Source organism: Hemitrygon akajei, chromosome 20 (assembly GCF_048418815.1).
Source record: "Hemitrygon akajei chromosome 20, sHemAka1.3, whole genome shotgun sequence".
NCBI lineage: Eukaryota > Metazoa > Chordata > Chondrichthyes > Myliobatiformes > Dasyatidae > Hemitrygon > Hemitrygon akajei.
In genome coordinates, this window is record NC_133143.1 from 39968622 (window position 1) to 39985837 (window position 17216).

A 17216-nucleotide genomic window follows, 5' to 3' on the forward strand; every position below is an offset into this window, starting at 1 on the left:
AAAGAGGAACACGAACATCGGACTAGGAGACTAGGGACTTGGCTCGCCACGCACCTTGGACTTGGAAACTGGGAACTTGGATCGCCGCGGCCATGACTTAGACACTGGGAACATGGACTGCCACAGACCTTGGACTTGGACATTGGGAACTCGGATCGTTGCGGCCATGACTGGGACCCTGGGGACTGGGACCACCATGGACCTTGGACCTGGAGACTGGGAACTTGGACCACCATGGACCTTGGAATTGGAGACTAGGACTTTGAATCGCCGCAGCCAGAACGTGGACACCAAGGATCGCCGCAGCCAGAACGTGGACACCATGGATCACCGCAGCCAGAACGTGGACACCATGGATCACCACAGCCAGAACGTGGACACCAAGGATCGCCGCAGCCAGAACGTGGACACCATGGATCACCACAGCCGGAACGTGGACACCATGGATCACCGCAGCCAGAACGTGGACACCAAGGATCACCACAGCCAGAACGTGGACACCAAGGATCACCACAGCCGGAACGTGGACACCATGGATCACCGCAGCTAGAACGTGGACACCATGGATCACCGCAGCCAGAACGTGGACACCAAGGATCACCACAGCCGGAACGTGGACACCATGGATCACCGCAGCTAGAACGTGGACACCATGGATCACCGCAACCAGAACGTGGACACCAAGGATCACCACAGCCAGAACGTGGACACCATGGATCACCACAGCCAGAACGTGGACACCAAGGATCGCCGCAGCCAGAACGTGGACACCATGGATCACCACAGCCAGAACGTGGACACCATGGATCACCACAGCCGGAACGTGGACACCATGGATTACCGCAGCCAGAACGTGGACACCATGGATCACCACAGCCGGAACGTGGACACCATGGATTACCGCAGCCAGAACGTGGACACCATGGATTACCGCAGCCGGAACGTGGACACCATGGATTACCGCAGCCAGAACGTGGACACCATGGATTACCGCAGCCAGAACGTGGACACCATGGATCACCACAGCCAGAACGTGGACACCATGGATCACCGCAGCTAGAACGTGGACACCATGGATCACCACAGCTAGAACGTGGACACCATGGATCACCGCAGCTAGAACGTGGACACCATGGATTACCGCAGCCAGAACGTGGACACCAAGGATCACCACAGCCGGAACGTGGACACCATGGATCACCGCAGCTAGAACGTGGACACCATGGATCGCCGCAGCCAGAACGTGGACACCATGGATCACCGCAGCTAGAACGTGGACACCATGGATCACCGCAGCCAGAACGTGGACACCAAGGATCACCACAGCCGGAACGTGGACACCAAGGATCGCCACAGCCGGAACGTGGACACCATGGATCACCACAGCCGGAACGTGGACACCATGGATCGCCGCAGCCAGAACGTGGACACCAAGGATCACCGCAGCCAGAACGTGGACACCATGGATTACCGCAGCCAGAACGTGGACACCATGGATCACCACAGCCAGAACGTGGACACCATGGATCGCCGCAGCCAGAACGTGGACACCATGGATCACCACAGCCGGAACGTGGACACCATGGATCACCGCAGCTAGAACGTGGACACCATGGATCGCCACAGCCAGAACATGGACACCATGGATCACCGCAGCCAGAACGTGGACACCATGGATTGCCGCAGCCAGAACGTGGACACCATGGATCGCCGCAGCTAGAACGTGGACACCATGGATTACCACAGCCGGAACGTGGACACCATGGATTACCACAGCTAGAACGTGGACACCATGGATCACCGCAGCCGGAACGTGGACACCATGGATCACCGCAGCTAGAACGTGGACACCATGGATTACCACAGCCGGAACGTGGACACCATGGATCACCGCAGCTAGAACGTGGACACCAAGGATCGCCACAGCCAGAACGTGGACACCATGGATCACCACAGCCAGAACGTGGACACCATGGATCACCACAGCCGGAACGTGGACACCATGGATTACCACAGCCAGAACGTGGACACCATGGATCACCACAGCCAGAACGTGGACACTCAAACACAGAACAGGGACGTCGAGCCAGGACTCCGCCTTCAACTCAGGCACCGAGCCGGCACTCTTCTTCAAGTGACAGACACGGACAATGGGCATGAACATCGAGCCAGGACGCCACCTTCAGCTCATCCCTGGCAGTCTGACCTTGCCCTTTACTCTGGCGAAGGAAGGCGAATTGCCGGCACTCCGATGCAGGCTGGATAACTCTGGCTTGTGGTAGCGACTTGCTAAGGCTTCCTAACACTCTTGCCCCAAACGGCTAAAGCCAGGGGCTTATAAGCTGTCGGTTCAGGTCGAGAGTAGATTACCTTAATGGCCAAGCTCAAGGGACACGTGAAGCAGAATTAGAAGGGAACAAGGAGTCAATGGTCCGGATCATAACGCAACCTAACTAAATTTAAAGGGGAACCGATCCAGACCATGACAGAATTCTAGTTTTGCTGGAAAAAAATAGTGATCTCTCTTTTTTTTAACTTGTATTCTTGACATGTTAGAAATTTTTGTAAAGCTGATACCAATCACCCAACCCTATGTGTCTTTCGAGGACTGAGTTGGACTTTCCTCTTGAAATACTGCAGATCTCATGGGAAAATCCTCCCAAAGTACAACTAGGAGCATAGGATTTGTGCCTTGTCTCTCAAGCAGGTTTATGAGTGACTTGGAGGGAAACTTGCTTTCATTGCATCTGCTAATTTCCTGGTGATAGAGGTCAGAGTGGAACTACATTTTGAAACCCTTGGCATGTTGTAGCAGTCCATCCAATGAATGACATGTTCAGTTACTTTGTGCTGACAGAGGAGGGAATTATTGATTAGACTATTTGATGAACTGGCACTCACATGGGTGGCAATTGTTTCATCGCACTACAGACTTCAGCTGACAGGTAGTGAAAGAGATTTGGAGAGGCAGGATCTGAACCGCTTATGACAGGCTATCCAGCCTTTTACCTACTCTAAGGAATTTGCTTTATGTAAATTGTAATTTGACGAGTTGATCGTGTGGATGTCCAGAGGCTATTTCCCAGGGCTGAAATGGCTAACACGAGGGGGCATAGTTTTAAGGTGCTTGGAAGTAGGTACAGGGGGATGTCAGATGTAAGTTTTTCACACAGAGCGATGGTGGTAGAGGTGGGTATAATAGGGTCTTCTAAGAGACTCTTGGATAGGTACATGGAGCTTAGAAAAACAGAGGGCTATGCAGTAGGGAAATTCTAGGCAGTTTCTGGAGTAGGTTACATGGTTGGCACAACATTTCGTGCCAAACGGCCTGTAGTGTGCTGTAAATTTCTGTGTTTCTATGAGAATTAGTCCAATTAAATGGTGATGCCGGGGTCATTGATTCTAAGGCCATTAAATATCACATAATTAAGTTTCATCACATTGGACAGAATATTCACAGGACACAGGGGTATGCATAATTGATTCAACATGGCACTGGGAAGTTTCCGCAAAAATGTCCGGGGCTGAGGTGATTGAGTTCCAGGAAGCACACTCACTTCCTATATAGGAGCTACAATGCCAGTCTTGACAACACTTTCCTGTCATCCTCTCTGATTTTAGTTTTCTTAATGCTAATCAAAGGCTAGTTCAAGATTTGGCTGGCTTCAAAGCCAGTAATTCTCATCCTATCTATTTTTACAAGGATGCAATTACTCTGGAGGATTCAATGATTGCAAAATATAAGCAAAGCCTATTAGCTGCAAAAGAACAAGTTGGACTTTGGCTCAAAATCAAAAATCAGCTATTTGCTTGTTTGCATTACCGGGCGTTAAGTGAGTTCATCTTTCTCCTCTGTTCCCAGTTTCCCTTGAATTTGGTTCATCTCAATGTTCTGGATCATAATTATTGCTCAAATGTCAAATGAGATGTTATTGTGGAATTATGGTGTTGCATCAGTGAAATCAGGAATAATATCTATTGGCAACAATATTTTGTGCGAAGAGTGGATCCTGGGTGTCATACACATTGAGTTTTTAGCCAAAGCCTGCATGTTTTTTGTTACAGACCCCCTGTTTGGAAGCCAGGTGGGAATGCAAGCTGGTTAACAAGCTCAGCTGCCTGGCAGTTAGGAACATTTGTAGAAAGGAGAGTTGCTACTCAGTTAAAACATCACATTGGGCTAGGAAGATACAGTGTGATTTGGGATGGCTGAGAATGAACTTTAGGAGGAAGACCGTAAAGGTCAAGGTTTGCTGGGGACGTTATTGGTGGGTGGTGATGAGTTGTGACTAGCAGTGATCCCAGGATGATAGGATTATGGGGTGAGTCCTCATCGATGCAAGAGGATTATTAATTGCAAGAATGAATGCATTCACTTGGAAAGGTTTAGATCTTGAGGAAGGGTTTAAAATAAATGGGTGGGTATCTGTTGTCACAGATGTAAACCATCATAGAGATATCAATGATCACAGTTGACTGGCCTTGGGGAATGTTGTCCAGTCCCAAGGGCTGAGTAACAGGCTAGTTTGGGAGAATTTAGGAGCAGAAACATTTCTTTTTACATCGAGCTTTCTTGGCCTTACTTTGACTGGCAGTTTTTATGAAGCCCATTTCCGGGCTGCCAGAGTGCAACTTGGAAGACATCTGAAATCCGAGGGAGGCAATCTCATTAAAAAGAATAAGTCTGAGGTTTGTCTGCCAAGAGAGAGAAAGTTGTATTTCAATATCACTTTAAAAATAGAAGAAGGCAACGTCAAAATGTAAAGTGGCATCATTCCTTCCAGACGCCCACTTATTGGGCATTAAAGCTGCTGATACTGAGTCAGTTTTCAAGAACGCAGAACACAAAATATAGGGCAGTACAGCCCAGGAACAGGCAATTTGGCCCATGTTGCTTGCTCTAGGCATGAAGCCAAATTAATCCAATCCCTTCTGCCTGCACATAATGCATATCCCACCAGTTCCCGCATTTCATGTGCCTTTCTAAAAGTCTCCTGAACACCACTATCATATCTCCTTCCACTGCCAGCCCTGGTAATGTGTTCCAGGCACAAGGCTGACTATACATTACCCTGGGGCACTTAGTGTTTGTCACTGGCAACTAAAATCAGGACATGCTAAAACTAAAACATGTCTATTTGATAAAGTAAAAAAAAACTTCCTCTCTCCAAATATTTGACATTACTCATGTCTTCCAACACTATGAAGATCTAGATCAAGTTCAGATCTGTGAGCCTCCCTGAAGACTAAGTTCTTAAGGGTAATTTTCAGAATCTGTGCCTTTAGCAGGGAATGCTGCCCATTTGGAGCACTTAACGGAAACTTGGATACATGCTGCATACAACTTTCCAGCCATTCATATCAATGGTTGAAAAATTATGCAGAGTGCCTGACTTTCCAATAAGCACTTCCTGTAGCCAAAGCTGGGGAACGATGTCAGAAAACTGTAACTTTTGTCTTCTTCCATCTTCTCTCCATGCATTATTATTTCCTAAAAGTTATCAACCCTATCAATTTCTTAAAGCATTTTAAATGCCTTAATTACATCACCCTTAATCTTCTACACTCAAAGTAATTCAAGCTGCATGTAACGTTTCTTCAGAGTTTAACCCTTTATGCTCCTATATCATTCTGGTGAATGAGCACTACATACTTATGAAGGCCAATATATTCTCCTTCATATTGCAGTGCTCCTGAGAATGAAATGGAGACTAATCTTATGTAAATTTCTACATCTTTAGATTGGAAATACTCACCGAGAAGAGCTAAACAAAAAAGCAAAAGGCCAAGAGTGAGAACTTAAGAGGCAACATGAACCTTTGAAAAGACCATAACATAAAGGAGCAGAATTAGGCCATTTGGCCCATTGGGTCTACTCTGCAACAGTAAAAGTAATGGGGAAAGGGTAATATGTTACCTTATAAGCCAAAGGGCAAAGCAATGCTTAATATAAACATCCACTGCATTCTTCCATCTCTGTGGTGCCAGATTCCACCTGCAATGAACACAGTTTTGCTGAGATTCCATTCAGATCTAACCCTTGCTGAGGCTTGGCATTGCGTCTGAGATTCATTGATCTCTGTTGAAGCAAATTATGAACTTTGTTTATTTTATATTTAGTATTTTTGCCCTAACTGTAACCCTTCTCCTATAATTTTGGATACATTATGTTTAACTTACCTTTTTTCTTGTTAATATTATGTCTCTAATACTAGACACCAGTGATACAGCTGTAAGTTATTCATTGCAATGGTGCATACACATACTCGTAAATATGACAATAAACTCAACTTTCAATTAAACAACTTTGGGCCTGCTGTTCAGTAGCAAATGCCAAGGTAACATAGCATGTATTAGTTTAATATATCTAGTTATTTCTAGGTGGTTTTAATGCTTTTCAATTATTTATTTAGTTTCTAAATTTCTCATAATGGCTGTTAAAATCAATTACATAGTCATAAATTTAATAGAAGACCATACCCAATTTGCCTTTGGAAGCATTGGAATAGATGAAGGTGGATTCAAGATTCAAGACTGTTTATTGTCATTCTTCAGTACACAAGTGTAAAGGAGAACAAAATGATTGTTACCTCAGATCTGATACAGCAGAAACAAAAATTGGAGGCCTAAAAAGAGCACAGTAAATATAAGATCAATCCTATAAAACACAATGTACAATTAATTGTTATAGTGGTCATATATACATAAGTTTAGCTTATACGAGGGGTGATTGATAAGTTTGTGGTCTAAGAGAAGGAGTCAATTTTAGATAACCTAGCACATTTATTTTTCACCCTCCCATAGTGTCCTCATGGACCTCCTTAGGTGATAAGCCCTTGAGACCGAGGTAGCGGATGACTGCACGAAGGCCGATGTTGTCCATTTTCTCAGACAGTGCTTACTTGCAATTTTCAATTATCTGAAACAGAAATACCACAAAAGTTATTAACTTCAAACTTTCTGCATAATTACTCAAAGAGTTGAACTGCACGTGCATGTAACGAGAGCTGTATAACTCATCTCCTTCTACCAACTTCTACAAAGAAGGGATCCGTATGTTTCACGACTGCTGGACTAAGTATATAAATGTAGGAGGGGACTATGTTGAAAAATAAATGTGCTAGGTTTTCTAAAATTGACTCCTTCTACCTTAGGCCACAAACTTATCAATCACCCCTCGTATATGGAGACTGGGTTGCATGTACTTAAAGTGATGCTAGGTGCAAGAGTATCTGAACATAAGGTGACTCTGACAGGAAATCACAAACAAGAGAAATTCTGCAGATGCGGAAAGTCCAAGCAACACACACAAAGTGCTGGAGGAACTCAGCAGGCCAACTAAAGAGTACAGTTGACATTTTGGGAGAAGTCCCTTAATCAGAAATGGACAAAAAAAAAGTTGAGGACTCAGAGTAAGAAGGTGGGGGGAGTGGAGGAACCAACACAAGGTGACAGGTGAAACTAGGAGAAGGGCCATCTCCAACAAGATTCCTCCACCTAGCACATCTTTCCCTCCACTCCACCTTCTGCTTTCTACAGGGATCACTCCCCATGTGACTCCCTTGTCCATTCGACCCTCCTGGCATTTATCCTTGCAAGCAAGAGCAACTGCTACACCTGCCCCTACCATTCAGGGCTGCAATGCAGTCCCTCCAGGTGAGGCGACACTTCACCTGTGGGTCTGTTGGGACATCTACTCTATCCAGTGCTCCCGGTGTGGCCCCCTGTATGTCAGTGAGACCTGACGTAGATTGGGACACCACTTCACTGAGCACCTACCAGAAAAAGCCAGTAAAAGCTGTATCTCCTAGTGGCAAACCACTTTTAATTCCACTTCCCGTTCCCATTCCGACATGTCCATCCATGGCCTCCTTTACTGCTGCAAGAGGCCACACTCAGGTTGAAGGAGCAACAACTTATATTCCATCTGGGTAGCCTCCAGCCTGATGGTACGAACATTGATTTCTCAAACTTCTGGCAATTCCCACCCCCCCCCCCACCCCTCTCCTTCTCCATTCTCCATTCCCCATTCCCATTTCCCTCTCTTACCTTAACTCCTTAGCTGCCCAACACCTCCCTCGGGTGCTCCTCCCCCTTTTCTTTCTTTCATTGGCTTCTGTCCTCTCCTATCAGATTCCCCCTTCTCCAGCCCTATATCTCTTTCACCAATCAACTTCCCAGCTCTTTACTTCACCCCTCCCCCAGTTTCACCTATCACCTTGCGTTTTCCTTCCCTCCCTCCACCCTCTTACTCCGACTCCTCATCTTGATGAAGGATGCTGGCCTGAAACTTCGACCATACTCTTTTCCATAGTTGCTGCCTGGTCTTCTGAGTTCCTCCAGAATTCTGTGTGACAAAAGCGCTCTTAGCAAGAGAAGCTCTTCTAGGTGGCAGCAGAGTGGGATGGATTAATGGGTGGAGGTGTTCAACAGCCGGACTGCTTGGGGAAGTAATCATTTTTTATTCTAGTGGTCCTGGCGTGGATGCTGCATAACCCCTTCCCTGATGGAAGTGGACAAACAGTCCATAAGCAGAGTGGGTGGGATCTTTCATGATATTGCAGGTCTTTTTCTGACACCTTTCTGTGTATAAGTCCTTGTTGGCAGGTTGGCTGGTGCTTGGTAGCAGGTAGGATGGTGGGTAGTGGGTGCGGCAGGAGATTAACCTCTATACTATGCTGCCCAAGGCTAGGCCTCTGGTGGAATTTGAAATCCAAATTTTATTTGTTCTCAGCCCCTACTCTGGTGACCAAGGGTGAGCAAAACCTTGAGTGGTGACTCCAGGCAGTGGGTGGGTCCAGCATGGTCCTACTGTTGTGTTTCACTTTGACATATCATACTTCATGATGTGGTGTTATTTCACACCACATCAGAGTATTTGACCTGAAGCATCAATTCTGTTTTTCTTTCCACTGATGCTGTCTGACCAGTTGAGCGAATACAACATTCTCTATTTTTAATCCAGACTAAAGTGATGCAGTTGATTTAAATTGTATTTCCTTAATTTTACTTCCTTTAGTTAAAATAAAAATCACATTAAAACTATGCTTTGGAAGTTCCAGTGCATGACAACATGCTATTGGTAAAACCTCAGATGACAAGAAGGAGGCGTATAGAAGAAGAGACAGGTCAGCTTATTGAGGTGTCGCAACAACAACTTCACACTCAATGTCAGCAAGACCAGGGAACTTATGGAAGGGGAAGTTGGGAGAACACATGCCAGTCCTCACTGGGAGTTCAGCAGTGGAAAGGGTGAACAGTTTCAAGTTGCTGGGTGTCAACATCTCAGAGGATCTATCCTGAGCTCAACACATTGATGCAATCATGAAAAAGGTCGGCCAGCAGTTCTACTTCATTAGGAGTTTAAGGAATTTGGTAGGTCACCAAAGACTCCTTTACTATAGATTTCTATAGATGCACATTGTGGGCATTCTGACTGGTTGCTGACAGCCTGGTATGAAGGCTCTAATGCACAGGATCACAAGAGGCTGAAGACGTTGCAGACTCTGTCGTGAGCACAACTCTCCCCAACGCCAAGGGCATCTTCAAGAGGTATTGCCTCAAGAGCCTTTACCCTTACGACTAACCCTTACCCACCACTAAGAACCCTTACCACCTGGGTCATGCCCATCAGGTAGGAGTTACAGAAGGCTGAAGGTAAACGCTCAACAATTCGGAAACAGTTCCTTTCCCTCCACCGTCAGATTTCTGAACTGTTCATGAACACCACCTCGTTATTCCTTTTGTTTTGCACTACCTATTTACTTCTGTAATACATAGGAATTTGTGTCTTTACACGGTACCACTGCTGCAATAAAACAAATTTAACGTGATCTAAGTCAGTGATAATAAATCTGATTCTGATTTAGATCTGAAAACAATTCATTGCTGTATGGTTCAAATTTGAAGATCCATGTTTGTTGTTATAAAACTGTATTTGCTTCTGTCTCATTCAATGGTAATATTGTAATTGAAGTTAGTTCATATTTTAAGTCTTACAAAGAGGTCAGGGCACTGTATTCTTTTTTACTAATTAGTGGTAAATCAGTGTAATATTGCATTTGAAAGCTAGCTGCTAGAATTACAGGTGATACTAAAATCTTTTCTGTTAACTCTGTGAATGGAGTCTCTCATGGAGGGGGAGGTAAATTTGAATTGAGAAATGAATGGGTTGTAACTTCTGAAATGATCTTGAATTAACTTTAAAAGTTAGTAGAAGAAGTTTTAATTTAACCATTTTGGAAAAAAAGGCAGTAGAAATTGGTTACAATTATTTTGTACGTGAACTTTTTCAAAGAATGTTCGTTATTGAAGAATAATGTATGATATGTGTCAAAAGGAGATGAACATGTCTATCTTTTTGGCAATATTTTACAATGAGGAAGCACTGCTTTATAAACACTTTATATGAGGTGGAGTGCTCCTTGTAAAATAGGACTAGGTGGATTTGAAGAAAGTAGTAGACAGAAGATCTATGACCTGACAAGTTAACTCTATATAGTTGCATCACGACCTCTGGAGCATTTCCAACTTTCTGTTTTCATTATGAACTGACTAACTTCAATGTCAATATCTGCAATGATTATAAGTTCCATTGCAGCACTTTAAATCTTATCCCTTTGTGAGCTGTCCTGTGAGATGGAGGAAAGGATAAGGGGTATATTCTACTTCGCAGGGTGCAAATGACTGACCATTAGTTGCCTCCTAACTGCCATTGATGCTATCCCAGTCATGGGCTCTTTCACATTGTGCACTTCCACTGCCATCACAGCTGTTCAGACCTTCCCACAAAGCAAAGCTGTGATATACCAATAGAATCCTTGCCCCTTTGACCAACCAAAACCCTTTCCAGTGGAAGCAATATTTCCGAAAGCCTGTTATCTTCCTCATTAGAGGCTATGACCACAAGTGTACATATGCTGGCACCAACTCTGTGCTGTTGTAGAGTTTCCTCAACCATGCCTCCAGCATATAGGCATTACCAGCTGCAATCCATTCAGCTCCTTATCCTATCCCAGTTAATCAGTATTCTATGTTGGAGCCAACAGAACCACTGTACGACAGATGCCATAACATCTGTTACGCACCTGGCCAAAGCACACCAAGAAAACAAGGATACTTCTGGCAGAATGCTGCCTCTGGGTTTCAGTTTGGCATTGACCATTATTGTCCCACTGACCTCGGTGAACTAACTCCTACTCCTCGGTCTAAATGCACCACTGTGCCACTGGGTGTCGGACTTCCCAAACCAACAGACCTCAGAGAGTCAGGATGCACAACTGCTCCTCGCTGCCCATTATCCTCAATGTGGGTGACCCCAGGGCTGGGTACTGAGCCCATTGTTTTACACTCTGCTCACACATGGTTGCACAGCTAAACGCCCAAATAATCACATTGTCAAGTTCGCCAATTACACAACAGTAGTGGGTCTCGTCACCAACAATGATGAAAGGGCCAACAAAGAGGAGGTGGAAGAGCTTGAGGACTGGTGTCCGGCAAATAGCCTCTTCCTCAATGTCAATGTTAACAAGATAAGGGAGATGGTTATTGACTTCAGGAGAGCTCACACCACTTACACCCTTCTTTACATAAACAGCATTGCTCAACCACTGTCTTGCAAGAGAGTTAATGGGCAATAAATATGACAAAAATGTTCTTGATACAAATTTTGATTTCAACATCCTTGCAGATCTTCTGTTGAGATTTCGTGTGCTGGAATGGTCTTTTTCTGGACCTGTAGGTTTTAGTCATATGAGGACCGTAAATCATATTCTTGACAAGGTCACGGTGACATAACTAGCTGGCCCTGAATGGCTGGGATAAGATTAATTTGCATTTACAATGTGAATCAGCAATTTGTTTTTCAAATGGAGCAAGGCTCAACTGGGAAGTTGCCAATGAGCTCTCAATTTCTTCTTATATTTTGTTTATCACTGGCAATTTCTGGGAAATAACAACTCATGACAATTTCTCTTTTGCCTTTAAGTTAAAGCACTAATAATGACTGTACTTGTGAGCTTCCACTGTATTTGCAACAGTTTCCAGATCACTGAAATTGGGTCAATCTCCCCTTGTTTGTCCCATAACGTCCATTGTTCGATACAAGAAGAAAGTCAAATTTTCAGATAAAATTTGGTGAAGGATGTAAAATCAATCGGCTATATTCTCACTAAAGTTATATATTTTTGTTACATACACTGCACTGATGTACTTTACAAGTTAATATTAGATGTCAGGCTGGCTATATAATGAGAACTGCCAAATTCATAGTCATTCTGTGTATTCATACTTCAGGGATGTGCTAACATAGAGCGTATGTCCATTGACTAGGAAACTAAATGTCTGAGATAAAAGCCCAGGAAACTCAAATCTCAATTTGTCTATATGGATTATTTTTTTAAAATATATGATAAAGATATGCATTTAACATGAGAGGAATAAGTGCAGGGCAAGATATTGTGCACAGAGTGCTGGGTGTCTTGAATGAACTGCTGGGGATGACAGTGGAGGTAAATAAGATAGAAGAGTTTAAAAGGTTCATGGATAGGCACAGGAATATGGAGGGATATGGGACTTGTGTAGGCAGAAGGCATAGTTTAGTTATGCATTTAATTAATATTTTAATTGTTCAGCATGGCATTGTGGGATGAAGGACCTCTTCTTGTGTTGTACTCTTCTATGTTCTATATTCTTTGGGATTGACAAAGCTATTGCTTAGTTACAAAACTCCAATAGTTCTATATTACCTTGTTTTTTGGTGAGATGTAACTGCAATATTGTGTGACATTTTAGTCACCAGCAAAATAAGGTTAGACTAATCAGAGATGGAGTGCAGAAGAGTTTGGCCAGTTTGGACCCTGGATTGGCCTTTTTTTTTCGATAAAAGCTTTAGTAGGCAACATCCACTTGATGGACTAGAATGACAGGAGATCTCATTGAATTATCAAAATTCTTATCGACCTTGAAGAGCTAGATGCAGGGAAAATATTTCCCCGAGCTAAGAATTTTAGAACTGAAACTCATTGGTGGAATAAAGGTTAGACAATTTAGGATTAAAATAAGGAGAAAATAATTTATGTCCTTTATGCCAGTGTATTCTGGATTAATTCAAAACACACTTTGATCAATTTCTGGGTATATATTATGTAAGTCAAGACAACTATAGCTGGCAAATGGTACCGAGATAGAAAATAGTCACAATCTTGATCAACGGTAGATCAGACTCTTGGAGAATGCTGGACTCCTCCTGATCATTTTTCATATGCATTATTTTGATTCTACACCAGCATAGTTGGGTCTTAATGAACCACTAAAGTAGCCTAGCAAACCGTTCAGTTTTACCAGCTAACAATTGGCCAATGGGCATTTAATACCAGTCTCATCAGTAAAATTGCAATGCAGACGTTTAGACTAGATTTAATTTTGTTTGTATACCAAGTTAAATAGTGTGGCGTTAGTGAATTATAATAGATGATACTTTGAAATGAGAATCTCAACTTTCCGAGTAAATCACATTCAATATATAGGGCCCCAAAAATTCTGAGAAGAAAATTTGGCAGGACAAATCTTTTCAAGAATTGATGGAATCCTGAAATCAAATTACCAAGACATTTTTTTTCTCATTGTCGCGTTCGTTACATTAATGATGAAAAGATGTAAGTGGGAGTGTAAAATTAATGAAAATTGGAGCTGATTCTGACCTAGTGCTAAATTCAAGGGACAAGAGGTGAGATAAATGGCAAATCCCAATGACATTTATGCTCCCCAGAAAGATGTCATTGCTTCAAGTTCAATGGTGGGCAGATAAATGACAGGAAATTTTTGGAAAAATATTTTTATAGAGTTAAAGATTGATCATTTGTGCTGTTCATTTGCACTTTGCAGTTAGAATAACTGAAAGTCGTGACATTTGTGAAACAAAACTCAAAGACAATAAAACAGTGTTTCAAACCTTAGTTACAATTACCAATTGCTCGCCACAGTCTCAGCTAAGTTCCTGAGAGAATTCCAATAGAATTTCTGTCTCTATGCCCATCTGTATGTATAAAATAAAATGTCTATTGCTGAAGGGGGCACTGCAGCCCCCATCAAATTATACCAAAAACTAATGTTAGACTCTGTCAGTGGGAAACCTGTTTTAGAGTATCAACAATCACCTGCTTTATCTGTTGTGCCTGAATCAAGATCGATGGTAAAGGTTTTAAATGTTAATGCTTGTATAATTAGCTGCTGAAACAATGAAAGTACAGATATCTGTTGACATAATAAGTTGGTGGGGCAGTAATTAGCATAGGACTCAGTGCTATGGTCAGTGTTATACAAATAATGTCTGTTCGCTCAACAAACCAAATCCATTTGTAAAGTGGTTTACAGCAGTCAATTTAAAACTAGCCTCACAAATTATATCCATACATTCAATCAGGATAACTTACAGCAGTGTGGTCTCCAGGCATGAGTGGTGTTGGAATTATGCAGTCATTCTCAATCTGTCTGGGAATAGAGACCCTCTATGTACAAGTGCTGCAGAATTCTCATATTTTATAGCAAAAGTAAGTTAGTTTAGTCTAGATGTAGTTTCCAGTTTTTACCATTGGGTGTTGCTGCGCATCAATCAGATCTGTAAGATCTATCTTGAGTCAGGATATGATAAAGGACCATTAGAGCAGTGAGCTGTGCTTTGCTGCTGAAAATCATTCCGCTAAAGCTTATTGGGGGGAAAAATTCCACATTTCTTCCTTCCAAACTGCTTTCCGTTTTCAGTCCTGAAAGGCTTAGCTCTGGTTTGAAGACTGGCCAGCATTATGGCTTCTCTCACAATAAACCATCTCGGGAAAGTGGATTAGAGCTGCAGAATTGAAGGCAGAAATTGAATTTCAAGCAAGGAATTTCTTTGCATCCTAGTGTATGTGACAATAAACTCAACTAAATAATATCCCGTCCGTGCTTTGAGGTTAAAAAAAAAGTCATTAAGTCGCATAAAATCAGACTTGGCAGAGAATCCAATCTTGGAGGAATGCACAGATCTCTGAGGGTTTTATGATGGAAAAAGGGATCAGAAATAGGTAGGGACATCTTTCATGCTGTCTTCGTTTATCCACCTACCAATCATTCCTCTTTCCTTTCAAGACCTGAATGTAATGGAAACTCAATATTGCAACATGAAACTTCCAGAATTTTGGAGGTCTTCCAGAAGCGTTACCCATAAGGCCACATAGCTGAACACAGGGCTTTAGTTACTCCTGAAGGGCACTTCAGGCAGAACTAATTTAAGCAATTCATAACGTTAAATGTGACTTCCTTCAATTTTTGCTTGCCAGAATTCTGTTGTGATAAGGAGTGAACTTGTGTGGAGCTAGAACACACATCAGCCATGTTCTCTTTGAGTAAGTGGAATGGGGCCAATGCTCTTGTGTTCCGGTGCAGTTCCTTGAGTTTTAAGACTGCGGATCGATTAAATAAAGCAATGTGAAAGGGTAGACTCAGAGAATATATTCTGTCCAGTTGGGAATCCTGAACAACATTAAAATAAATGAAGCTGAAGTGGATTGCAGTTGTCAAGATCCAGATTAAGCACATTGAGGATGTGGAGGGAAAACAATGGGTAAAGGGGGACTAGTCTCAACCGTGATTCAAATGTCCTATTTTTATTCTAATGTTGAACATCTTACAGTCGTTTGGTAGCCCAACCACTTTCCCGTCACTCCTGGAGGACAGTTAACAGTGACCATGCCAGAATCTTGAGCATGGTAACCGAGGGCTGATATTCCAACCGATTTCTTGGGATGTGCTTCACGGAGCGCAATGCTTTATTTTAGAATGAGGTTTTGGAACTTCCGTGCGTTCAAGTGGATGCGAAAAGTCTCGTGGAATTGTGTCAAAGAAGAGCAGGGGTGGGGCTGCTGCTGAGTGAGGTGAGCGATTCGCGAGTCTCATCGCGCTCTGTCATGAGCACTGTCATTGCACACACGGGGTGCTGACTTAATCCAGCATATATTTATTTCAGAGTTCCAGCATCTGCAGTATTTTGATTTTGCATCATCGCATTGCAGTTTATAGGGGCAAGTCATCTGCCATATATCCTTTTCACCTCAAAAAATTGCGCCATTAGCTGTAAAGCGTAGAGAGCGCGAAGATGCTTTAGTAATACACCTTGGAGTGTGCTTTCCTTGCGGGGCAAATTGGTCGCCGGAAATCGGAATTGCGGTGCGTCTTGTCGGAGCCTGAGGAGCTAAGGGTCGGGTCTGAGAGATGCATCTTGACTTTTCATTCATCTCGCGAAACTCTGGCGAATGACGAGAATGCCTGTTATTTCATGTCTCTCCCCAATCTCGGCACCTATGTTTAAAAGTCAGGATTTAGCTAGTGCGTGTAAATTGTCTGACTGGGGTTAAGTTTTGTTTTAATATTCGTTTTCCTTATTTATTTGGAGAATTTTTGATGGGTCTCACTCGGCTACGAGAAGGGGTGGGAAACCAGTACTGCTTTCTTCTGTGTAAATAACCCAGCCTATTCTCGCCGTCGGACTTGGCTTGAAACGGAACAAGCAAACAAATTAAACAATTCTGTCTTTCCTCGAGTTCTGCACAATAGACGCGCAGAGAAAGGCGAAGGAAAGCAACTTGGAAAGTTAGAAGGTCATTCTACTCTCTTCTGTGCAAACAGACTATTAATCAGAGAGAACGCGCACGATTCCAACGCGAAATTTCTTCTTAATCCCACTTTCTCGAACTCTGCGCACAGCTGGGATCCATGCAGAACATATCCTGGAAAACGCCTCTCAATCCAAATTACTCCAAGTACAACTAGATCTGATGCTAGACACTGGAAGGACGTTCTAGTTGGAATATCTGGGCAGTATTGGTACAACCTTCAGCCTTTTCGTGAATCACTTTTACCACACTGGAGAATATAGGCGGGCACCTTCGCTGCTATTTCAGTCGTTATCCGCCGATCTTCTTCCAGTCATGCGGGGGGCTTGGAAATATGGAAATAAATGATATGTTGCCTTCTTCCCCGATCGCTGTGTAAGCGATCAAACATATCCCTGCATTTGACTGTTTAAAAATAATCAAAATGTGATCAGACAGTATTGGCACCTTAGGGGGAAAAACGGAAATGAACATAAAGCCATGTGGAGTGTGTTCCGCCGCTCAACAGATTAAAGACATTTAAATAAATGGTCTCAAACTCTGCAAAATACATGGTGGAGAATATTG

At 43.2% G+C, this 17216-nt stretch overlaps 1 long non-coding RNA gene across 1 annotated transcript; it reads right to left on the minus strand.

Annotated features, from left to right (window-relative positions):
- Positions 1 to 6524: 6524 nt before the first annotated feature.
- LOC140713972 (uncharacterized) lies at positions 6525 to 14949 on the minus strand. The gene is made up of 2 exons (XR_012095791.1): positions 14433 to 14949; positions 6525 to 6919 (listed from the first exon to the last, which is right to left on the minus strand). It is a non-coding gene; the product is annotated as an uncharacterized lncRNA (long non-coding RNA).
- Between the last annotated feature and the right edge of the window lie 2267 nt (positions 14950 to 17216).